Raw genomic sequence first — 25,740 nt, 5'->3', positions numbered from 1 at the left:
TTCCTTGAAAAAAGAAAGAAATCCTGCTATTCTTAACCCTGTGTGACTTGACTGAGTAGAAGCAGGAGACGGGGCTTTGTTCTCAGAGCTCTCAGAAAGCTACAAATGAGCTTTTAATGTTCGATTGGCAGAGTCAGGATCCCCCCAAAATGACCAGGAAAGATCACTGGGCCAAACTGAACATGATGAAATCTAACAGGGATAAATGCAAAAGACCGACATTTGCATTTAAAAAATTCATCTCCCCAAGTACAAAGTGGGAGAGGCATAACTAGATGCTCATGGTAAATAGTTTGCCTAAACAATAGAAGTTTTAATGGACCTGCCTCCATGGGGAAGTTAATGTTATCTTAGGCTGCATGAAAAAAGGCAGTGTCCAGAATAAAAGGGGTGATTAGTCCTGCTGGGTACCCTGTCCTGTTCAGGCTACATCTGGGCACTATGTTTTCTGAAGGATATTGACAACAGCACCAGAAATTGTCAGGTGACCAACTTGGTGAGAGGACTGGAGACCATACTGTGGGAGGATTGGCAGAAGGAAATGCAAATGTTTAGCCTAGGGAAGAGAAGATATAAGCCTGACATGACATTTGTCTTCAGGTATCTGAAAGGCTGTCATTTAGATAACAAAGGATTTTTTTTTTCTGTTTTGGTTCCTGCAAACTTAGGAGCAAAGCTCGGAAGCCACAAAAGGGCAAATTGAGTCCTGATATCTGGAAAAGTGTTCTAATACCTTATCCCTCCCACATCACAGGAATTAGGGACACAGAGTCCTCGCGATCTGGAAATCTGCTCAATTTTTTTTGGCCCTCCCTTTGTACCAGAGAAAAAGTCTGAATTTTCCCTTTTTATTTTATGGGGTGTTCACATCACCTCATTGTAAAAGTTGGGTACATTTATGGTATTCAAAGCTAAAACATATTTATATTATATAATACTATACATATTTTTATGCACATCTGAATTTCTAAACCTTTTCTGTCATCTGGTGGCCTTTTCACAAAATTCTCAAAAAATTCTCATTGAATTTCTTATGCCAACCCATGATATATTGAAACCCCAATGGGGAAAGTTGCAATGGCAAAGGGATAACTGTAATTGCAGCTGTCCAAACAGGAAATGGACTGCCTAAGAAGTTAATGGATTTCTTTTCCCTCAGGTCTTCAAGCTCAGGCTCTGAGGACTAGTAATCAGGCCATTGTAAAGGGTATAAAGGATGGGGTTACTGTTATCTCATGTAGGCAGTTAGTCACCTAGTGGGTACAATGCTAGATCTAGTCATGAAAAACCGAGTTCAAATAAGGCCTAGGTCCTAGGCTGAATCCAAGCTTCACAGAACAAATTCCCTTAAGAAAAGGATTTATTCTGTAAAACTTGGATTCTGTCTAAAGGCTGCAACTGATGACCTAGAAGGCCACAGGTGGCCTCGAGGCTGCAGGTTCCCCTCCTTCCCCCCCACCCCCACCCCTGGCCTAGGACAATGACTAGCTGTGTGACTCTGGGCAAGTCATTTAACTTCTGTCTGGCTCAGTTTCCTCATCTGTAAAATGGGGATGATATTAATAGCCCCTACCTCACAGGGTTGTTGTGGGGATCAAATGAGATATTTGTAAACCTAAAGCACTATATAAATGCTAACTATGAGCTATTATTCAGATAGAGATTGGGCTAGTTGGCCCCTGGAGCCCTTCCAATTCTGCAGTTCTATAAATGACTTGGGAATTTTATTGATCAACACCATCTGTAGGTGGAGTAGGTGGTTGCTTATTTGGTGGCACTGCAGGGGACCCAGGAAGGTCATATTCCTTTCTTCAAAAGGATGTGCCCCACAAGACCCTTGACACTTGAAATTTCTCTATCAGGCACTGGGACACTGAAGACTAGGGAAGAAGACAGAGCAAGAAGAAAGGAGAATGCACCAAAGACATCATAAAAAAGGGAAAAGGACCTTGAGGTACAAAAATATTTATAGCAGCCTTTTCTGTGGTAGAAAACAATTGGAAATTTGGGGGATGCTCATCCTTAGGGAAACAGCTGAACAAGTTGTGGTATAGGAATGGAATGGAATACTAGAATTCTGTGCTAGAAGAAATGGTGATCAGGTGGATTTCAGAAAAACTTGTAAAGATTTATATGAACTGATGCAAGGTGAAGTGAGCAGAATCAGGAGAACACCGTACACAGTAACAGTAACACTGTGTGATGATCAACTATGATAGACTTAGCTCTTCTTAGCAATACAATGATCCAAGACAATTCCTAAGGATTCATGATGGGAAAATTCTATCTACATCAAGAGAAAGAACTGATGCAGTCTGAATGCAGATCAAAACATCCTATTTTCACTTTATTTTTTTTTCATGTTTTTCTCCTTTTGGTCTGTTTCTTCTCTCACAACATGACTAATATGAAATATGTTTTACATGATTGCACATATATAACCTATGTCAAATTGCTTACCATTTTAGGGAAGGGGGAGAGGGAACTGGGAGGGAGAGAGAAAATTTGGAATTCAAAATTTTTTAAAATTAATGTTAAAATTTGTCTTTACATGTAATTGGAAAAAATAAAACACTGTTTTTAAAAAAGAGAATGCAAAGGAGAAAGAAGGGTATGAAAAGCAGTAGTTTCAGGGCATCTGACTTTATTTTCACCTACTTTAAATCTTACCTAGAGCTAATCCCTGCTTGCAATAGAATGGTAGCCCCATTGAAGAAACGGTACCCCTCTCCAGGAAGACAGCATCTCTTGTCCATATTGAGTACTCTAGGGTCCTTTCTAGTGGGTGATTACTATACAAATGGGGTCACTGAATGACTGAAATGGAGTTTCTTTGTTGAGAATCTCCTATCACATGACCTCTCCTTATCCCTAGCCCCAGAATCAGGGTAAGATTTCCACAGCTCGATAGGCAGTCCCAGAAGGTGAGAGGATTTCTATAAGCCATCAGAATTATCATCATCATAGAGAACCACTTGAGGACATAGGGCACTATGCTAGGTACTTGGGATGCACCCTTTTCTAGTGCCTAAGACATAGTTCTGTCCTTGGATCATGAGGGACCCCTTGGAAAGGGAAAAGGGGGAACCCAGTCTTAGTTCTGTTTGCTCAGTGCCTAATTGGATTCATGGGATAACATTCTTTCCTGACCACAGTAGAAAAACATGGGTTTGGAAACCTGTAATTAAAGTAGACCCACAAAGGATTTGTAATTTAACCCTAATTGGATGCAGTGGCTGCTGCTCAGCACTGCTTTGTTGGCCTTATGGCTTTTGCTAGTTGCTGTCATGAATAGTTTCACCAGGCATAAGCTTGCAGTTTCCATCTCCTTCCAGCTTCTGGTTTCAGTTGGGGTCAGTAGCAAACATTCAAGCTCTTCCTCAGAAGAGTGGGCTCTGCCATGCTCTCTAAAGTGCCAAAGCTTTCCATAACTTTTAGCACACAGAAGCCTTTAACATACTCAGCCATCGAATTGGGGGGAGGGGCAGGGGAGAATCTCAGAAAAACAACAACATTTCTGGGTTTTTCTTTTATGAAACATGTATCCTCACATGTCTGTTTCTTTCAAAGGCTTGACCAGAATAGATCCACTCTAAGAATTAGGAAATCTGAATTCTATTCCTATCTCTGCTGCTAACCAGCCATGTGACCTCAAGGCCTCTCTGGCCTTCAGTTTTCTTATATGTAAAACAAGGGGTTAGACCAGATGACCTCGAAGGTCACTCTGCAAATATCATAAATTATTTCTGCTCAGGTATTGAAATCCCTTCGCATTCTGAGATTCTGGGGTTCCCAGGGAGCCTCTGAGGCCAGATTGCCTCGTAGCTTTAAGTCTTAAGTCCTGTTTGTGCTTAGACCCCCAAAAGCTTATTGGAACTTCCTTTTTCATAACCCAGTATGTTTTTTCTGCCTATGGGTTCTCTGTCTAGAATGCTGCTCCCTGCTCCACTCCCAGTAGATATCCATACATGCCCAACTCTTCCATAATGCCTCCCCTCATCCCCCATTTCTCCCTCACCTGTCAGTCCCTGCTTCTTTGCTAATTGGCACCTACTTGGACTGCACTCTGTTGCAATTGGGGTTTGGCTTAAGATTTAGCATGTGATTGGCAGTCAGAAGACCTCGGTTCAAATGACATTTCTGCCATTTTCTAACTGATCTTGGATGAGACATTACAACTCTCTGTGTCTCAATTTACTCCCTTGCAAAAAGGCGATAATGCTTACCTATTTAAGTATTGTTTTAAGGATCAAATTATAGACATATACAAAGACACTCACAGCCCTTTGGGATTACTTGCACGTCTGCCTTCCTTGCCCAGACTAATCTCTAAAGGAAAGGACTGTATCTTGTGCCTCATTGAACCTCCTACAGGGTCAAGCATACTGTCTTTGCCCAGTGTGGGAGCAAAATAGATGTTGAATGCATTTTCCAGAGAAAAGCTTGCAGGAATCCTACTAATTTGTTTCATTTGGGCAGTCAACCTCTCTCATTTAAATTGGGCAATTAGAAGCAAAGTACAAACTCTCCTGGATCCTCTCTTGCCCGCCCCTGGCACACCCCACACTACCCCCAACCCCACAAAGGCACAAGCATCATCTCTGTTTCCTTACCCTCACTGTGGAACAGTTTCAGACCCTGCATTCAAACAGTCATACACACCTCATATGTGGATCTAAATAATTAGCTTGGCTGCATCCTTAGGGTTTACAACCCAGATTTAAATGCAAATGAAAACACTTCAGGTTAACCCGTGGGGTCCACAAATAATCCGTCAGCACTTCAGTAGGAGAAAACCAAAGTCTGGACTCCTAGGGATTAACAAATCAACAGCATTGCAAGGGGAAAAATAAACAATAGCAGCAGTAATCAGATTCTGAGCTTCTGTGTTCTTTGCATAAATTCCTTACCTTCCTCTGGGGACCTTAAAGCACATAAAAGAGACGAAATGGTGAAGTGGAAAGACAGCTGGAGTCGGGAGACCCTGTTCGGCTTCTAGTTCTGATTTAGCTACTAACTAGTTAAGTAATCTGGAGAGATCCCTTCATTTCTCTTGGCTGGTTCCTTATGTATGAGAAGGTTCAATTCGGATGCCTGCTTCTCAGAATATTGTTATTAAATGCATAAAGTAGCATAAGATTACAAAGGAATTGTAACAACCAGTTGTGTTGAAATAGTTGTCTATATCTAGTTATTCATCTCTCAACTGTATATCCACCTACCTACCTTTCTATCTAAATTTAAAAAACAGGTTCATGAATTCCAGTTTGAGAGTCCCTGGACCACATGGTCCATCTCTAAGGGTTAATTTCCTGATGGGAGATAGGACTGGTGTCTAATAACAGAGATGCTAAAGCCCTTGCAAGATCCCCCATACAACCACTTCTGAGAGCCTATCAATAGCTTAATGACTTTACAGTTAGGGGGCTAAACAACAATGGGAAAGAATATGGCTAAGCCTATACTAGGGAACAGATTAGAGAACAAGGGATTTCTAGGCTCTCCCCAGCTGTCTGCAAATATTCTCCAATAGACAGTTGAGTGTTGAGAAAAAGTCCTAGTGATGGCTCTGGGGTCTGCTTTTACTGGGAGCTTAAAAAACATCTAGGCTTTATGCCTTCAACTGTGGCTTCAGATAGATGTCTCATGTTTTCATCCTGAAGAATTGTTATTTCCTTTTAATTGTGTTGAAATGAAGGCAACCTGTATTTTACTATAGGGAGATGGCTACATGCAGAAGGGAGCTGCTAACATGTCTTATAAAATTAAGAATTCTTTTCCCTTAGAAGTCCTTTTCTCCTGCTAAATGCTTTATATTTGGGGTTTTAAATGGAAAAAAAAAGAAAACATCTTTTAAAATCACTTGGCCAAATTCATTATATTGTCACACAATTATAATTACCTCGAGTCAAACAATAAAAAGTTTTACTGTTCTTTTGCAATTCAGTTATAAGGGAGAAAATAGACTGGACTGATGGGAGTTTGGAAATAAGTTTCCCTTGGGTGTGAAAGCTGCTGTCAGGCCTCCAATTGATGGCCACCACTGTGATTCTCTATTGTAGAAACATGACAACTGATTGCTAAGGCAACAAAGAAAGAGAGAGGCTGGGAGGGAGAAGACCAGGGAGGGAGGGACACAGGAAAGCTGACTCTCTCTCAGGGTATGTGTGGAAGAGTTGGCCATGTAGCAAAGTCCTTATTTTCTCTGGATAATTTTTTCCTTAAATGAGCCCAAGCCCTGCTGCAGAAATGTCAAGCATTTTCCTAGTGTCTTTCCAGGTAGGATCAGTCAATTTGCCATTCTGAGAAAGCACTTAGACCCCAAACTTTGGGAGCAGATGCAACGTTTCTTGGACCTGCCTGGTTTTATTAAAGGTGCAGGTGTCTGGCTGGCGTGAGGGAAAATGCCTGGGCAAGTAACTGGCACTGGTGGGAGGCCTAGCAACTCATCATTTCCCCCAAAACACATTAATGAAGGAGACTTAGGGAAAGATGAGACATAAATTCAAAAAATACATATTTCTTAATCAAAATTAGGTGTGAATTCCAGTCATAAACAGAGACTAATAATCCCAAACCGCGGACATTACTTCATTCTCCTGTGTAATGTGAGTATCTGCCAGATATAACATTTTGGGCCAGAAATACTGTCTCTCCTTGTTTCACAGGTAGAAAGCTATCCTGCCCTGCCTACTTCCCTCTTTCCCCTAATCCCTCATTATTCTGCCTTTACATTTATAAGCTTCTGCTGCCTTGAGCTGTGGCTCATGGGAGTGCCCAGTACACAGTGCCCTTTGCACTGCCTGACTGTCCACACTTAGAATGCTTTCCCTCTTCAAATCTTGCTCTAGAATAACAGGCTCAGTAAAGAACTTCCAGCAGAGAATAAGGCAGCCTTCTCCGGGCCAGGACTCCTAGCGAAACTGAATCTTAAAAAACAAAATCAAAAACAACAAAAAAAAATCACTTTTTCCTGGACCTCAGTTTCCTGATCTAAAAAATGAGGGAGTTGAACTAAATGACCTGTAGGTTCCCTTCAAGACTCCATGAAGCTTTTAAAGTACATTTTACAACCCAGGAAGACTGAGCTCCTTCCCCAATTTATCTTCCTGATGGATAGAAAATGGAACACTACTTAGGATGAGCAAATGAAATATGGATCCCGTTCTAGGAACTGTGTTAAGATCTGGGAATACAAAAAGAGGCAAAAGATAGCCCTCAAGGAACTTACAATCTAATGGAGACAATAAGAAATATGTACAAAGAAGCCATAGGTAGGTTAAATAGGAAATAAGAGAGGGAAGGTATTAGAATTGAGAAGGGATAAGAAAGGCTTCCTATGGAAGAGGGGATATTAGTTGGGGCTTGAGGGAAGCCAGGGAAGACTGAAGGTAGAGATGAGGAGGGAGAGTGTCCTAGGCATGGGAGACAGCCCAGAGAAAATGGCAATAGATTAAAATGCTAGAAGAAAACACAAAAGGAGACAGGCAGGTTTCCAAGTAGAAACACAGAATTTGCCCCTTCCTCACTTCTTGTTGGAAAATGTGACCAAAAAAAATATCACTTTTTAAAAAAGTGGAGCCATCACCTAATGAAAAAAAATGGTGCCTCTGACACATCTCCACCCACTGCTTGGTAATCCCACCTGCTTCTCAGGTGCTCTGGTGTTCATCATTATTCATGAACTGCTAATGAATTAGAAGGGAGGATGGGAAAAGTGGCGGACTCCAGAGAGGCTGTATCAAGGTCGCCCACCATCCACTTTCTCTCAGGGACCAGATTCCATAAATTGTGTTGTCCCCCTGGGGATCCATCCTGCTCACCAATGTCTGCTTGGGCACCAGAACCAATCTTAGGTATTTTCTCTTTGTGTTTAAGGGTTCATGCTGGGACAAGTCATTTTACTTTGGGGGGGGGCCTCAATTTCCTCAACTAGAAAAAAATGGGATTGAGCAAAATAATTCTAAAGTCCCTCACAACTCTATGGGAGTTTCAAGACACTTAATGATTTCATAAACGAACTAATCTAATAACCTGGAAATTCTCATAGGTATTCCTATGTATTCACAATGTAGTGGGTGGTGTATTGAACTCTGAGATGGTAAAATCTGGGTTCAGATCCCAACTCTGACAGTTATTGACTACATTACCAAATGACTCTAGTCTGTTGAGTGTCTTTTTTTCTCAGCTGTAAAGAAGGATAAGCTGCCACAATGATTATCTTAAGGTATAAGTGTCATGATCTTACCTCTACCACTCAATAAACTCCCTGTTACCTTGAGGAGCAAACATAAATGATGCCATTTGGTATTTAAGGAACTTGATAATGAAGTTTCTCTTTATTTTCCAGTCTTCTTATACTTCACTTCCCTCCACACACTCTATAACCCAGCCATACTGGCCTACTTACCATTCCTTCTCTCATCTCTGGGCCTTTCTATTGACTGTCCCCTATGCTTTGAATGTTTTCTCTCTTCCAAGTTAGCCTCTTAGCATTGGCTCCCTTCAAGTCTTAGTTCAAACATGGAGCTCCAGCGGTTAGAGCCTTCCCCACTAAAGATATCTTATAGCTACTCTGTATGCATCTTATATACTTAATGGCATCAATGATGTCTCCTCTATTAGTATGTAAGTTCTCTGAGGGCAGGCTGTCTCTGTATTCCCATAGCTTAGCACCGTGCCTGATAAATAGTAAGCTTAACAAATGCTTGTTGATTGATTGATTGTTGTCAGGTACAAATGAGGTAATGACTGTAAAGTATTTTATACATTTTAAGAAACTAGACATGTCGGTCATTATTTCAGGAATGCTCTGAGGTTCTGTATAAATCTAGCTTTCTATCTCCCCACAAATCAATCTGCTCTCCTTTTTGGGTACACGTTTCTGTGTGCAAACATGAAAGTTTCCTTAATTCTAATTAGTGAGCTACAGTTCTCAATTGGCACCCTTTTTTGACACATGAGCATGACTTTAACAGTCTAATTAAGAAGATCCTAAAAGCAGCTGGATATTTTTAGGCACCCAGACTGGAGAATTTCAAAAAGAGCTCCTCCCTCTGGATTTTCCAGTCCCTTCTTCTGGCCCATTCTCCATCTGGCAGATAGCCAGGGTGCAAAGAGATTTAGATTCACAGCCTGGAGACAAGGTCTAGCTCAGGCTTTGCCACTTACTGGCTATGTGAACTTGTACAAGTCATTTAAATTTCCCAGAGCTTTTGTTTCTTCATCTCAGTGGGACTCAGTGGGGACAAGACTATTTGGCCTGATTGTCTCAGGGGGATTGTGAGGTTCTCATGAAACCAAGTTCGTGAACATTATGTAATTTGGTGGATACAACATAAGGAGAAAATTAAGACTAGAAAAACATCACCAATAAAGACAAAGCAGCAGAGTATACTAGAAAAAGCAATGGGACAGGGTGATTTTGGTTTAAAATCAATCTTTCCTCCTTACCAGCTATATGACCATGGACAAGTCACGCCACTTGTCGAGGCTTCCGTGTCTTCATCAGAGGGCAAGACTAAAAATTCTCTATGGTTCTTCCTGGCTCAAGATGCTTTGAATATTACAAAACTTGCCAACAATTAGACTTAATCCAAAAGTGGATTGTGTAACCTCAAAAGGTAGTGAGTTTCCCATCCCCGCAGGTTTCCAAAGGTTTGATGACCATTTGCTGGGTACACTTTCAAGGAGACAATCGTTCCAGTTTGTGGTGGACTAGATCTGAGGTATCAAACATGCTGCACTCCTGAGTGTTGCCCCAACAGATTAAAATAAATTGGGAAATAGTTAACAAAATAAAATTACAATGGAACATAGATAATGTTAACATGTGATTTTCTAAGTCAATATGCAGCCCAAGGGATTCTTACATTTGGTTTAGTGGCCCTGATTCTCTTTCATTTTGTCTCCACAGACTAAATGACCTCTGAATCCCTTCAATTGTGAGATGCTGTGAGCTTGTGATTAAACCTCACCCGTGGCTATTATCATGATTTTATCTTACATGCTGCCTTTCTAAATTTGCAACAAAGACTTATCGTATATTTTTGTGATAAATAAAACATCCCAGTACATCTTTTTGATTATTCCCCACACAACCCCCATATCAAGCTGCCTGATTTACACACACAGCTTACATTTGCCCAATGATTTGCTTTCTTGGTTTCCCACTTGACCCTGTGAGATCATTTGCCAAATGATTTCCTTCTTGTTTTTAATCCTAGGGTAAATGGGAAGGAATTAATGAATATTGGGTATGTTTGAAGCAGGGATGAGCTGGAACCACATTGAGAGAAGCAATTGTTTAATTTTCATTATACCTTGGAAATAGGCAAAAGCTACAACCAGACCTTTGTTTATTGCTTTGTTGATTGTCTAGGCTTAAAGTAATGGAGAAAATGTTAATAATGCAGATTAAATTTAAGTGTGTTGTTTGTACATTTTTTCCCCCAGAGAACCAGGTGTTAACTATTGACTGACCATTGCTGGTTAGAAGGCTCATACTGTAGCCTTGACTCCCCTTTATGAATATTGTTCTCCAAAAGTAGGAGAAATCAGAACCAAAGGTCTACCTTTTGTACCTTCCCTCACTCAATAATTTTTGATTTACTTTGTATAGTATGTTCCCACATAGTTGTTTGCATCTTTTCTCCCCCATTTGATTGTCAGCAACTTGAGGGAAGAGGTTGTCTTTTACTTTTGTTTATATCTCTAGCATTTGGCAAGGTGCCTGACAATGTAGTAGGCACTTAATGCATATTTAATGACCGGTGGTCTGTCATATTCCTCCCCTCCCCTCCCCTCCCCATTATACTGCGAATCCCTTGAAAATTTGGACTTTGCCATTTTTTGTATCCTCTGGACATAACAGAATGCTTTGAATGTACAGATACTGAAAAGTGTGTTGAATGGAATTCTTGTTAAAATGGAAATGTTTTTAAAAATGATAAATGCCTATGGAAAGCATTATTTTTATTTTCACAATGTTAAATTACATGTCAAGGTAACATGACTGTATATTCCGTACATTTTGGGCAAAATACTGGTCTTTCAGGAATCCCAAGCTACCCCCTTTGTCCCACAGTAATTGCATCTGAGTTTGTTGTGAAGTAGGACTGAGTCCTCTTTAAATATTTGAAGCAGAAACAAATGTTTTGGGGTTTTTTTTAATTTTTGCTTGCCCAAGGTCACACGGCTAGTAAGTGTTAAGTGTCTGAGGCTGGATTTGAACTCAGGTCCTCCTGACTCCAGTGCTGGTGCTCTATTAACTGCACCACCTAGCCATCCCCAGAAACAAATGTTAAAAATTGTTTTATATGTAATTGGGGAAAAAATAACATATTATTAAAAAATAAATATTTGAGGCAGGAATAGGTGGTCTATTGGATAAAGTGCTGGGCCTCGAGGATTTGGCACAACCTGCTTGAAACCTTGAGAGCAGAACTAAAAGCAGTTGGAGAGAGATAGTCTTGATATAAAGAATAACTTCCTAACCATGTTATCCGAAGGCAGAGGGGCTTTCTCTGAGCAGTGGTATGCTGCCCTTCACTGGTGTTTAAGCAAAATCTGGTTGACTATTCCTTGGGCACATGGTTAAGGGCATTCTTGTCAGGCTATGGTTTAGCAGAGATGACCTCTTGGGTCTCTTTTTATTCTGAGATTTTGTAATTCTTCCATTCTGACCTAGAACTGAGCTGCCCTTTAGCAGTTTCACAAATTAGGAAGCTGAGGGTGATGCTGAGTTTCCTGACCCACTTTGCCCACTGTTAGCATTCACCTTACTAACATAGGACAAATTCTCTTTTCCAGTTAGAGTCTATGAAACCCAGATCCCTGCTTCAACTCCCCAGTAAAGAGAAGCAACATAGAAGGCTAGGTTTAGAGGTAGACAACCTGCATTCAGACCACTCACTGCTCTCACACCACCTCTCTGGGCCTCAGTTTCCTTGTCTGTCAAATGAGAGATTAGATCAATAACCTCCAAGGTCCGATCCAGTCTTAAATCTTCTGATCCTCTCATTCAGGATCTGGGCTTTGCCAGCAAGTTTGGGGAACCATATCTGTGGTTTCACTGGTGTAGGTAATTCTTATTGAGGGGATTCCCACCCTTTTCTGAAGCTTGCAGTCTTAGAAAGTCACCACAACCTTAAGAGGTTAAGCCACTTGTATGTCAGAGGCAGGATTTAAATTTAGTTCTCTCCATTTCAAGGCCAGCTCTCTACTACACCATACCATCAGCAAGTTGGTATTTAATAAATTTTGTTGAGTGGAATTGTATTAGTACCCATTGAGAAATTAGTATCTGGTTTATTTTCCCCTGCTGTGTGAATGATATATCACATGGTGGGGAAAGAGTCCCCTTAGAGGAGCAATTTGGATAAAAAATATAGTGGAATATTGTGCTTAAAAAAAAGAAATCTATACACTGATGGGGTTAGTTACAATAATTCCTTAAAAATGGACCATCTGGTCTAGGGAATCTTAACCTGGGGTTCGAAACTTATTTTTTAAAGATCAATATAACTATATAAATATGTATGTGGTGTGTGTGTGTGTGTGTGTGTGTGTGTGTGTGTGTGTGTGTGTAAAACCAGGGGTGGGGAACCTTTGGCCTTGGGTGAGGCATTTTAACTGAGTCCAAGTTTTACAGAACAAATCCTTTTATTAAAGGGATTTATTCTATGAAATTTGGATTCAGTCTAAGGGCTGTACTTGAGGACCTAGAGGGCCACATATTACCTTGCGGCTACAGATTCCCACCCCTGGTATAAAACTATTTCAATATAATTAGTTTCCCTTATAAGCTTTTAGAGCAAAAATTCTTAACTTGGGCTCCATGAACTTAAAAAAATATTGTGATAACTCTATTTCAATATAATTATATCCTTTGATTTCCTATGTATTTTATTTTCAGCTTTTAAAAACTTTATTCTGAGAAAGTGGTCCCTATACTTCATCAGATTATTTCCAAAGGGACTCATGACATTAAAAAAAAAAAAAGCTAAGAATTCCTTTTATTTAGAGGCAATTCAATTTGTCTACTTTCCATAGTTTCCCTGGAATACAAGCAGTGATCATTAAAAACCAATCTGGGGGACTGAGTTTCTAGCCAAGAGTTCAGGGTTATGACCCATCATTCACAGGCCTGGGCAATATTAACAAGATGGGAGAGGCTGTAAGTAGGATCAGGTTGGCTCATTGGGAACCAGTAGTTGCGGAGAATTCTGGCGAGGTAATTTGAAAATCGTCCTTTGGGGGTCATATATTTTAATGTTGAGATCTTAATACATGAGAAAGTTTGTTTAATAAGGAACAGGCATGGGAGATACTGGATTCCACTGAGCTAAGGAAAATCGTCCACTTTGCCAACTAAACCAACTTTGTATACAAAACGCTCGGTGTGGTTCTGGGACTGTGTGTGTTGGGTCCAGAAGAAAGCATGTGACAGCTTTACTGCTTGGTTTGGGTGTGTGTGATTGGCAAAGGAAGGGGAGGAGGGGATGCTTGCTTCTGCTTTCACTCAGGTTGATTTATTTTTATTTCCCTGCTTAATTATTAAAAACCTCATGTGAGCATTTGAGAAATTCTGGGAGTGTTCTGGGACTCAAGTCTGTAGAATATGAAAACCTTTGAAGGCTGAGCAGGGAATCCTTTCCTCTCCTCTCCCTAAACAATTATTTGTTCTTTGGGGTGTGTCCCCACAAGGGATGAGCTCCCAGTATGGCTGTGAGGGAGGAGGCAAGCCCCGGGTAGTTATGGTAAAAATAGACCAAACCAGATTGTGTTTATGTTGGCAAGGAGAACAGGAAAACCTCCAAGATGGCATGAAAGTATGGCATGGTGGAATGTGAGCAGAATTTTCATCCCCATGTCCAATTACAAAGTAGAGTAGTTCACTTCAAATAATGTTCATAGGATCTTCAGTATAAAAGTTACAACCCATCCAAAAGCCACTATCTTAACCTTTGAAGGCCAAGGGGCAGGCAATTTCCAATAGCAATCCCAACCTCAAGAGCCCTCCAAAGTAGACACATGGCAAAGGGGTGGAGGTGTGTGGTGTGTGTGTTTCTTTGTCTCTACTTTTAGCATTCTATAGCAAACAAATCATTCACAAAACTGCCTTCTCTGTGGCTGTCACATCAAATTTATACCTCAAGTATTTTCAGGTAGGAATTCCATGGCCCTTTTATGGAGTTAGGAAGGTGTCAGCCTGAGGACAGTGCTTTGCAGCCATTTTATGGATACCCTAATTCTTAACTGATTGTTGGCAGATGTTGCTGGGGCACATGGGATTGAAGTTATAACACTTAACCATACTCAAAATGGCAAGTTCCTCATCTCCCCAAGATTTCTGAGTGGGTGGAGGGTTTGGCCAGTGACAAGAGAACTAGTGACTTAATGACCATATTTAGATTTATGAGGGATTAGTATGCAGAGAATATGACCAGCTGTTCTCTATTTCCACCAAGGGCCAAATAAGCAGTAATGGGCTTAAGATGCAGCCTGAGTGATTTCAGATAAAAATAAAAAGAGGTGGCTCCCATGCATATATTAAATTCATATAGAACTACTTGAAAGGACTAAGATAACTTTGTGCAGTAGTAATCAGTGATTACTGATATCAAATGAGACATTAAAAAGAGAGATGTATGCTTGCCAAAGGTGTCAGTCACTATCATGGAGGCCAAGTTGAAGGATTCCCTAAAGATGATAAGCTTCCTTCAGATGTTCCTGTTTGTCGATGACACAATTTCATCAGGGTCCCAAATGCTCCAGAACCTTCTAAATAAGAATCATTATCGATCAAGAGTCTAGCCTATCTATAGAGGAAAAATCAAGCTAAGGAAGAATGACTATGATACATAGTGAGATCAAGGATTCTTAATCTGGATTTCATGGATCCTAAGGGGTCTAGGGATATATGTTAGTTGGGTTGATTAACTCAGATAGAAAAAAGACATCTTTATAGTCACTAACCTCTAACTGAAATTTAACATTTCCTTCAATTATTTAAAAATATTATTCTGAGAAAGGGTCAATAGCCTTCACCAGACTTACCAAAGGGTCCATAACACAATAAAGGATTAAGAGCCCCTGAAGTAGATGGACAGCATACAGAGTTGTATGTATGAATGTATATGCATCTATTTAAAATTAGATCCAGCAAATGGACAATGAACTGGGCCCATGATTGAAGGCGTGGAGAAAGGGGGCAGGATAACTTCAGAAACATTAAACATTTTTTTTATGACCCCAAACTTCTCTCTGGACCAAAGACCCATCTTTTAAACACCAATATTCTCCTAGTAATGTGTGGCTGTGAGTCATAGAATATTATAGTTTCTGAAGAATTGATATTGAGCTTAAATCAAGGGGCAATGGAGGGGTGCATGATGGGTATGAGTAGGCTGTAAGACATTACAAGAAAATGTATAGGTAACACCATATAAAGATGATATCAGAGAAATGTATGATTAGAAACAGAAAGATGGCCTGGTCACGTAGCAAGAGTAAAGTATAAGCAGTGGATCATCTGTATTCCTATGGTATCCACATGTCAAGAGAATGAGGAAAAGGCCCCCAGAATGATAGGCAGACCCTCCTTCCTGGAGGACAGAGGTTTCACAGAATGGACACATGTGGATGGGATGCAGTCTGCATCATTGGAAGGAACACTTGCAGCAGTAAGATCACAGGGTCATCAGAATATTCTAGAAGATCATTAGAAGGACTGGAATTGAACAATACTTTAAAGTACCACCTGAATCAATTGATGCAATGAATTTGGACAGACTAGGACAGTTAGGTGAAAGTTTCATAAGTTATAATATCTGCTTGTAATTATTTGTATTTAAGGTACATTTGTACAGATAGAAATTGTAGCAAATTATGGTAAAAATAATGAAAAGTTGCTTTTAGATTCTTGAATCAATTGATACATTTGCCTTGTCCTTCTAGTTTAAATATTAGAATGGGCTTCTAAAGGAGATCTTAAAATTGCTTCTTAGGCAGCAGCTCAAATTGCACTTTCATGAGTCATTCTTTGAAATCCAATTTCACCCACTCATTCATTCAATCAACAAACACTTAGTGCCTGCTCTATGGAAGGAACTGTACTAGTCATAGGGTTAATATGATGATAAGTTAGATATAGGCCCAGTCATTAAGGAGCTTATAGTCTATGGGGGGGGGGGGGAGATGAAGAGCGATAGTAACAAGAGAGCAAGTTCAGCAAAGGGAAAAAAGGAGGAATCAAGAAAAGCCTTGTGAGGGAGATGGCCTTGAAAAATGGGTAGGATCTCAGTAGACATTCATGAGATGGAAATAAGTCAGAAACAACACAGGTAGGTGCAGGAAATAGTGTAAACAAAGGCACAAGGGATCATTGGTCATCTTGTTTCTCTGGAGTTTAAAGTGTCATTGTGGGGTGGTGTAAAACAATAGGTACCTACCTCTACTCTCCCATTACTCCCCATCCCATACTATTGTGTCAGATTATAAATGACCCTGACTGTTAGGCTCCAAAGTTTAGATTTTATTTAGGAGGCAATAGGGGGCCATTGAAGGTTTTTGAGCAGGGGTGGGTGAATGATGTCTGAAAAGTGGGGGGTGGGAATATCTTGAGATATCATGTTTTGTACTTATGGCATTTATTGCTTTGTATTGTAGCTGTTCCTGTAGCTGCCTTACCTCCCCCATTAAGCTCTAAGTTCTTAGAAAGCAGGAGCTTCATTTTTGCTTCTTTGTGTTCCTCTCATGGCTGACTGCTGAATCTTGAATATAAATATTTGTTGAATGGATTTCCTTGAGGCTTGAGAGTTAATGACTCATACTCAAAAGTGTGCTCATGCCCTCTGTCTCATATGCATAATTAATAAAGAAATAACTGTGAGGACAAATACAAACTCAAAACAAGGAGACTCCCCAAATTTTGCTAAGCCAATGACTCTAATCAGAGATACTAACATCAACAGAAAATCACAAAGACATGGAAACCAATATGATGCTATGTCCTAGCAGAACCATTTATGTGTTTTTGGAAAAAAAAAATATCTCAACTCACCAAATTCCCAAATCAGGGTTTCATTGTTATAGTGCCTTGTTGGACTAATAGCTCTTCTAAGGTCTAAAGACCTTCCCCATGATTGGTATTCATATTTTGGTGAGGATCAATCAGCCAACATTTATGAAAGCCTTACTATGTCACAGGTACTATGTAATGATAGCTATGCTCCAAATGACAGTCCGACTGTCCCACTCATCAGCAGTGGGACTTCCTAGTCAGTCTTTCACAATATATCCACTATGGAGATGTTTCGTGTAGCTACACATGTACAGCCTATATGGAATTGCTTATCTTCCCAGTAAGGGTGGATGACAAGGGAGGAAGGGAAAGAATCTGGAAAAAAAGAAATAATAACAGTGGGACTCCCTCTGGCCTTTCTATAATAAAAATGGTGGAAATGGAGCTCTATTAGACTGAGCACTGCCAGTAAATGTAGGACCTCCCCTCCAAGGGGTGCCCAGCACAGCTAAGGGATGATCTTGGGGATAAGGGTGGAATTTGTCCAGTGGTACCTAGCAGTTATGAGGCTGACACCGGTCTCAGAAAGGCAGAGGGACCCAGAGAAGGGGAAACTTCAATGTGGTTGTGTTGATGACAAGCCCTTCCATTGGCTATCACAATGAAGGTGGGATGCCACCTGTCTTTCCACCTTCTGCTTGGTTAATCACACATCTCTTTGGGTCAGGACAGGGAAAACCAGGGCATATTCAGAGTATCTATCCCAAACAATTCTGCAATAGACTACATGCTGTATTGTATTGTTGTATAGCTTTTTCATGTGTGTATCTTTTCTCCCTACTCAATAGTGATAGGTCATTTATGCAGGGCTTCAGGGCTTACAAAGTACTTTGCTCACACCAGCACTGTGAGGTAGACATTGCAAGTGTTATTAATCCTCGTTATATACGTGAAAAAACTCGACTACAACGTGCTCAAAGGCTAGATGCCGTGTTTCTGCCTTCTTTAGGATCCAATCTTGGACACAACATTGACCACAAATGAAGAACCCTAACTCTGGCAGTGTCATCAAGACATCATTCCAGGGTACTGAAATTACATCAGGGGGTTTACCAAAATTTAAAATATTCATCCTAAAAGACAAATACAAATGTATTACATTTATATTCTGATAGCTATTGTATTTCTTTAGCAGTGTAGAAATGACTAAGCTTAGTAATGTTGGCAAAAAAAAAAAATAGCTAAAACAGGCAAGCTCTTTGTTGGCTTGGCCTAGTGCTGTCCTTTCAGTACAAGGGGTTCCTGTCTCCGCTCTCTATCCCAGTGCTGGATAATGAGGATTTCCTCCCAAAGGGCCATGTCAGGATCTCTTCCCACCTAGAGGTAGCATCTTCTATCTTGTGTGCTAGTACCTCCATAATTGTATTTGTTTTAGTTACTTCAGATCACCAATTATAAAGTTAGAGGGTATGTTTCATGCTTCTTGCCCCAGACATCAGAATTACTAGTTATAGCTCTGCACACATACTGTACAGAAACTGTGACTCTCAGTCATAACTATGTGCAATTTTTCTACCAACTCCCATGATTGAGGCTCTTTAGCCTTTAGAAAAATGTTTATATTTCCTAATGTGATGTTTAATACCAATGTCTTAGGAGCACAGAGTGAGCTATAGGTAAATATTTCAAGTGTTCTGACAGCTTGTATGCATGAGCCATGATAAAGTATAAAAACATAGAAATGTGATTATTAATTATTAGGGACAGCTGGGTGGCACCGTAGAGTATCAACCCTGGAGTCAGGAAGACCTAGGTTGAAATCTGGCCTCAGACACTTTACTAGGCGTGTGGCTCTGGGAAAGTCACTTAACCCTGTTTGCCTCAGTTTCCTCATCTGAAAAATGAGTTGGAGAAAGAAATGGCAAACCACTCCAATATCTTTGCCAAGAAAACCCCAAATAGAGTCACAGAGAGTCAGATATGACTGAAAATGACTGAACAACAATGAGATTAAGTGATCAGAAATATGGTAATGGTACACTGGGAATTCTCTTAAAGGGGTTAAGTATTATGCCATCTTCCCCCATGCTCTGTCCTAGCCCCTTCCTTCTACCACCATCTTAAATTGACTGGTTGCTTTGTTCCTGAGCATGACTATATGGATGTATCTACTCTCCATGGCTAAGCTCACTGGAAGATTCTTCTTGGTTACCAGCTTTCTCTGCAGAATGTCCAGAGTTGTGTGACCTACATCAAATCCTGATGGGATCTTGGTATGTTCAGATGCAGAGTTCAGGTCTTTATACTACTGTAGTTCTCAAATGACTAGCAGAGTTATTAGAGGTCATAAGGCCCAATGGACCATCACTTTGGATCATTCTGATTTAGTCATTATGGAAAGCAATGCAACATAGTAGAAGGAAAGCTGGCTTCAGAGCCAGGAAGATCTGGGTTCCAGTCCTGCCTCTGACACACACCAGCTGTGTGACCATGGGCATACCTCCCAGTGCCTTGGGCAAATATCTAAGTGCAGTTGGCCATCTGGAGAAGTAGAATGCATTTCCCCACTGTGTTTATTGTTGTTCAATTTCAATCATGTCCAACTCTTCATGACTTCATTGGGGGTTTTCTTGGCAAAGATATTGGAGTGGTTTGCCATTTCCTTTTCCAACTCTCTTTACAGATGAAGAAACTGAAGCAAATAGGGTTAATGACTTGCCCAGGGTCACACAGATAAGTATCTGAGGTCAGATTTGAACTCACGAAGAGGAGTCTTCCTGACTTCAAGTCTGGCACTTTATTCACTGCACCACCTAACTGCCCCTATTTCCTCACTAAGAAGTCCCTAAATCAGTGAAATCACAAATCCAATTTGAAATTGCCTCATAAAGGTACATAAGTTTACAAACATTAAAAATACAAGTGACTTTTGTAATGCTTATTCCTTTTGTTGGTGGACATACTCCTTAGTCCTTAAAAACTGTCTCAAGGGGCTACTAGGTGGCACAGTGAGTAAAGCGCTGGGCCCAGAGTTGGGAAGACCTGAGTTCAGTTTCGGCCTCAGAAACTTAACATAAAAAAACTAGCCATGTAACCTTGGGCAAGTTATTTAACCCCAATTGCCCTTCAAAAGGCAAAAACAAAAACAAAAAACAAAAAGGTCTCAAAATGTTAATCCCATATTCCACAGGCTCTGACATCTAGTCCTCCAACAAAGCAGAGTGTTACCTCTTGCCCTCCTGTAATGGAAATGCAAATTTAAAGATCTTCCCTGCCCCTAGGCCCTTTGATAGGCTTTAAAGACTCTGAGAACCTTCCTTGATTTGAAAATGTACTCTGCCTCCTAATAGGCTGAATGTGGTCACATGGAGCCTGTAGCAGGAGGCTTGGTTTTCAGGAATGCCCACACCTTGATGCTGTGTGATTGGGCAGTCGGTCAAGAGGGTGGTTACATTCTCTGACCCAGGAGAAGGCTATATAATCCCTGATGTGAGGCTTTGCTTTGGAGCTCACTTTGAGAAGTGTTCTGTGATTTGATCAGATGAGACTCTGGGAAGCCATTGTTGAGAGCCCCTTGGCTTTGAAAAACCCAGATGTTGATTTAGTATGGATGTAATGGTTAGACAGTTTGGAAACCTGTCTGCTTGATCTGTTTCTCTGTCTTGATAATTCTGTCTGTATACTCTGAAGTTCGGGGTGCTGACCTTTTTCCCCTGAACTAGGTAAACAGTATATGTTGGACTGATTAAAGTAGGCTTGTTAACCCATTTTGAGTTGCTTTCCTTTATCAAAGCAGATCCAAGAACCTGTGTTGGCAGACACCCTGGGGAGATGCTGGGATGCTTGCTGCTATACCTCCCAAAAGTTTGTCACAGGAGGATAATCCAACATGAAGGCAGATTTCCTCACATCACACGACAAATATGATTTGTTGTTGTTGGTTTTTACTGGACCCATAATGGGATATTCCTTAGGAGGTGGTACCTGCTTCAGAGCCTCTAATAATCTTAGAGAAATGCCTAAATCCCTGAGAAGTTAAGTGACTTGCCTAGGGTCACTCAGTCCTTGAACTCAGGTCTTCTCGACTCCCCAGACAGCTCTCTCTTTATGATGCCACACTGACTTATGTAACATGAAGAAAATTACTGTGATAAAACAATCTATGTTACTTCTCATAGGAAATTGGGTACTCACTGGTAGGAAGGAGTCTTTCAGTTCAGAGTCAAAATTTTTAAAGCTGGAAGATTCCTTGGACACATTATCCAATACCTTTAATTCACATTTGAGGAAAAGGCTCATAGGGATTAAGTGAGCTGCTCAAGGTCACACATCTAGTTAGTAGAAGAGATAGGACTCGAAATCATTTTTTTCTGAGTCCCTGCCATGAGCTCTTTCTTACACTCCTACTTAAGATAACTAAAAAACCATCATTGAGTTATGCAAAACAAGTAAGACCTTGTGCTTAGCATCAAAACATCCCACCTGCCCTTTATTGTCATTAAAGTTCTCAAAACCTGGATGCTGCACAAGTATCCAGTGAGTCCATTGTTTATTCTGCTTGAGAATTCTAGAAATATGGGCTGATAGAGCTGGAAAGATCTTGGAAAACTTACAGACTAAATTTCTCATTTTACAGAATCTAGGGGTGGGAATAGAGAGGTGAAAGGCATGAGAAATGGATCAGAGCTCTCCCCACGGAGCCACCCTGGGAAGTTTCATAGGTAAGGAAAATTGACATTTGCATCACTAATAACTCTCTTTAAAGCTGGAAACCAATGAGATGTCATTCAAATGGGGAACAAATTGTGGCACGTGAATGAGATGGAATATTATTGTGCCATAAGAAATGGAAAAAGAAGGAAATAAGTATTTATATATGGTACCTATTATGTGCTAGGCACTGTGCTAATATTATCTAATTTAATCCTCACAACAACCCTATTTTATAATTGTGAGGAAGACAGAGGTTAAATGACTTGCCCAGAGTCATACAGCTACTAAGTGTCTCATGCCGGATTTGAATTTAGGTCTTCCTGACTCCAGGTCCAGTGTTTTGGCCACTGCCCCACCTAGATGCCTTAAAGATATGATTTCAAAGAAATATGTGAAGACTCTTATCAACTGATGCAGAATGAAGTGAGCAGAACCAGGAATATAATTTACACAATAACAAAGACATTGTAAAAAATGAGTAACTGAAAAATTTAAGAATTTTGATCAATATGATCACTAAGCATGATTGCAGAGTGGCAATGATGAAGAATTTTACCCACCTGCTAACAAACAGAGAGGCACTGATCTCAACATGCAGGATGAATTTTTAGACACCCTTTTAGACATGGCTAATGTGTATTTTTGGATTTGTTTGGATTTTTTTTTTTGCTTCCCTCTATGTATTTGTTTCAAGGATTTGGGTTTTATTTGTTTTCCAGGAAGTGAAAGGAAAAAAAATACTTGTTAATCTTTAAAAAAGAAATAATTTTAAAAAGAAAATGTAGTGTGCTAATATTTTCTTGGTTCTGAATAGCCAACTCTTCAAGGCCCCCTAATCTTAACTAGCACCTACCACAGAGAGACATATGTTCCATATGTGAATGGAACAGGCTTCTAACTATGTGCTCTACATACACACACAATCCACTCTCACTTGCCTGATATAACCTGGTGTAATGCCATGCACGAGCAGCTTTCCAGAAGAATGCTACTGTGAACAGCTTTTAAGGTTCTGATTACACAGTATAGTGAACACTATTTATTCCATAACAAATCAAAGCAAAACATTCACAGAAAATCAAGGTGCAAGCATTCACAAGATTACAACTTATCACAGAAAATCACAGTATAGTATTCACAACAGCTTATTATTAAACTGGCCACATAGTTTTCACCAAAGTAGTCACAATATTTAGAACAAATAACAATCATCTCAAAGTAGAAGAGTCAGAGTCTTCCACTCATGGGGCACACTTAAATTAGCTCAGTCATTCAGCGATCAATTACTAAGTATCATTAATCACTAAGACACAAACCCCTCCACCCCTAGGTCACTAGTAAACTACAATTTCATCATTACTCAGTACCCAAGGAGAGGTCTTTTCATCTTGACTTGGGGCCTGTTCTCAGATTCCCTGGATCCCCTTCCATGGTCCCAGATTCTACCTGGATTCACCAGACTGTCACCTGGGTTCAATGGCAGACAGCCCCCAGTTCCTTGTCCTGCTCCACACAAGGTCCAGTCCATCTCAAATCCTTCACAATTTCTACTCCTAGGAATTCAAGGCTCAACCAAGCCACAAACAAAGTCCTTGCAACCTGCTCATGCTTCCTCAGTTTTCTGCAGCTCGTTCAAAAAATCAGAATCACATTATCCAGCCTTCGGGAAGGGGGTTCCTCGGCTCCTCCCGGCAGCTGCTTCTGTCTCCACAGCGCTCCAAGAAATTATCACTGTGCCTCTCTGGGGCTTTTCTTATATACACAGCATTAGCTACTTCCTGTTTCAGCCAACCCCTTCCTATTACATCAGTAACAGGAGACAGGAGCTCATACCTTCTGTTTCCCCAACAGGGCTTGATCAATTACTAAGTGCTAAGTACCGGCTACCTTTGCCAACACATAGGGATCTTCACATTCAAATGACATTACCATTAACACCTGGCCATCATTTGTGGGCTCATTTCGTCTAAACTTCGTCTCCTTACTGGACATCTCCACTATTAAACCTTTTTTTTTTCCTTTTGTTAATGGGACCAGTGAATTCTTGTGAGTAGGACTCTCCCAAAGAACACATTTCTCTACCAATGCAAATGGACACCTTCTCTGTAATTTATAGTCTTGGTTGCCTTGGGGCTCTAAAGGGTTAAATGATTTGCCCAGGGGCATACAGCCAGGATTAACTGTTTAATGGAAGGCATTCTCTCCCTTCCTCAAGTACCCCCAGTGCTGAACACAGTTGCTGGTGCAAAGCAAGAATTTAATCAATGCCTGTGCATTGACAGACCCAGCAGCAAGCTGGTGCATATAAAATGTTCCCTGGGGTTATGCCCCACCTCTGACACATACTGACTTTGTGTCCCTGGTCAACGTTCTTAATCTCCCAGTACCCCCCCAAAACTCTCTAAGACTAAAAGTCGAATAACAGTTATTGATCTGAATTGGTAGAGGGAGTTTCCTCACTGGGAGTTCCCTACATCAAGGAAATCAAGTCCATACAAAAACCAAACCCAAACAAAAAACCTTCCTGTTTCTGTTGAGGGCACTGCCATCCCTCCAGCCTCCCAGATTTGTGACCAAAGACACCTCCTTGACTTTTCCATCCCTGGACCTCCTCATTACCCCAGCACCAACCAGTTGTCATCTGCCCCCACAACATTCCTCACATCTCTCTCCTTTCTCTCCACTCCCACTTCTGGCTTTTAGCACCTGTTGCCAGAACTGATTCAGTAACCTCCTCACTGGTCTCCTCTCCCTTATCCAATCCATTCTCCACATAGCTGCCAAAATTATCTTCTACCAGCACAAAGCTGACCCCATCATTCCTCTGTTCAAAAACTTTCAGGGGCTCCCCCTTGCCTAAACAGTCTCCTTAGTCTGAAATTTCTGACTCTAAAATTTGTAAATAAATTCCACCTACCTTTCTAGTTAAAAAAAAAACATTTACTAAGTACCTGTGTGCCAAGCACTGTGCTAAGAGCTTGGAATACAAAAAGAGACAAAAGACAGTTCTTGCCTTAAAGGAGTTCACAGTCTAAGAGGGGAGACAACACGTACATACAGTTATGCCCAAGCAAGACAGAGGACAGGATAAGCTGGAGATGGGCTCAGATGCAAGGCACTGAGATTAAGGAGAACCAGGAAAGGTTTCTTGCAGAAGGCCCCTCTCTCTTCCTCCTCTAGGAATTCACTCATAATTGGCCTTCTCACCTGGAATGCACTCCCTCCTTACCTTTGCCCCTTTGAGGCTAAGCTCAGTCACTTTATCCTCTGAGAAGCCTTCCTGGATTCTGCCTTTCCCCAATCCCAATTTTTAGTGCTTTCTCCCTCCTCAATTTTCCTAGTGCTAGATATTTATCTCTGCCTTTGAGGGCAGGGGCTGGTTCATTGTATTCCCCAGGTTATGTGTAGCACCCTAGCACAGGAAGGGCTTAATAAATGCTGCTTTTGCTCCATTCAATTGAACCCTTGCATCCAATAAGGAAGAAATCACTTCTCCGGGTCCACACTGGTGCTTTCCCCAAATCTTCAGTAAGCTGGCATGCAGGCGGGACAAAATCAGCCCCACATGGGAGCAGTGAGGCATGCTGGCCGAACCCTGGGTGGAAACTGCCATGATGTCAACTGCAGGCCAACTCCATCAGCCCCACACCTTCATACACACGAAATGTTCTTCTGGTTTCTTTGGAAAGTAATTTTATACCAAGCCCAGTGAGCTGAAATGTTAGTACGGGTCCTTTGGGAAATGGGGGAGAAAAGATCAAACGGCCTAGGATAATATACTTTTTACCTATTCCAATGTTGATTACATGGCCCACAGCTGGGATGTGTATTGTGTCTCACGCAGCAGACCCTGAAACAGCTGGAACGTATAATGGGTAACATTTTAACCCATTGGCTCCTGGAGTGGGGATTTCCTGACCCAAAGCACTAATTACTGCAAATTTTTTACCTTTCCTCTCTGCCTTTTAAGGGAACAGGGAGTGTGTGTGGGCAGAGATCCG

At 40.9% G+C, this 25,740-nt stretch overlaps 1 long non-coding RNA gene across 2 annotated transcripts in view; it reads right to left on the bottom strand.

Moving 5' to 3' along the window:
• The window catches only part of LOC138159986 (uncharacterized), an 80,350-nt gene extending 56,010 nt beyond the window's left edge, over positions 1-24,340 (bottom strand). Inside the window, exon 1 of one of the 2 annotated variants that reach the window (XR_011168037.1) lies at positions 23,186-24,340. This is a non-coding gene — a long non-coding RNA (uncharacterized lncRNA). The remainder of the gene's footprint in view (positions 1-23,185) is intronic. The other variant, XR_011168038.1, reaches the window with a different exon arrangement.
• Between the last annotated feature and the right edge of the window lie 1,400 nt (positions 24,341-25,740).

Source organism: Petaurus breviceps, unplaced genomic scaffold (assembly GCF_028583685.1).
Source record: "Petaurus breviceps papuanus isolate PSGF00001 unplaced genomic scaffold, PetGlider_PUasm1.0 178, whole genome shotgun sequence".
In the NCBI taxonomy this organism is placed as follows: Eukaryota; Metazoa; Chordata; class Mammalia; order Diprotodontia; family Petauridae; genus Petaurus; species Petaurus breviceps.
Note: the sequence above shows the minus strand (reverse complement) of the source record. Positions and strands in the feature narration are given on the sequence as shown.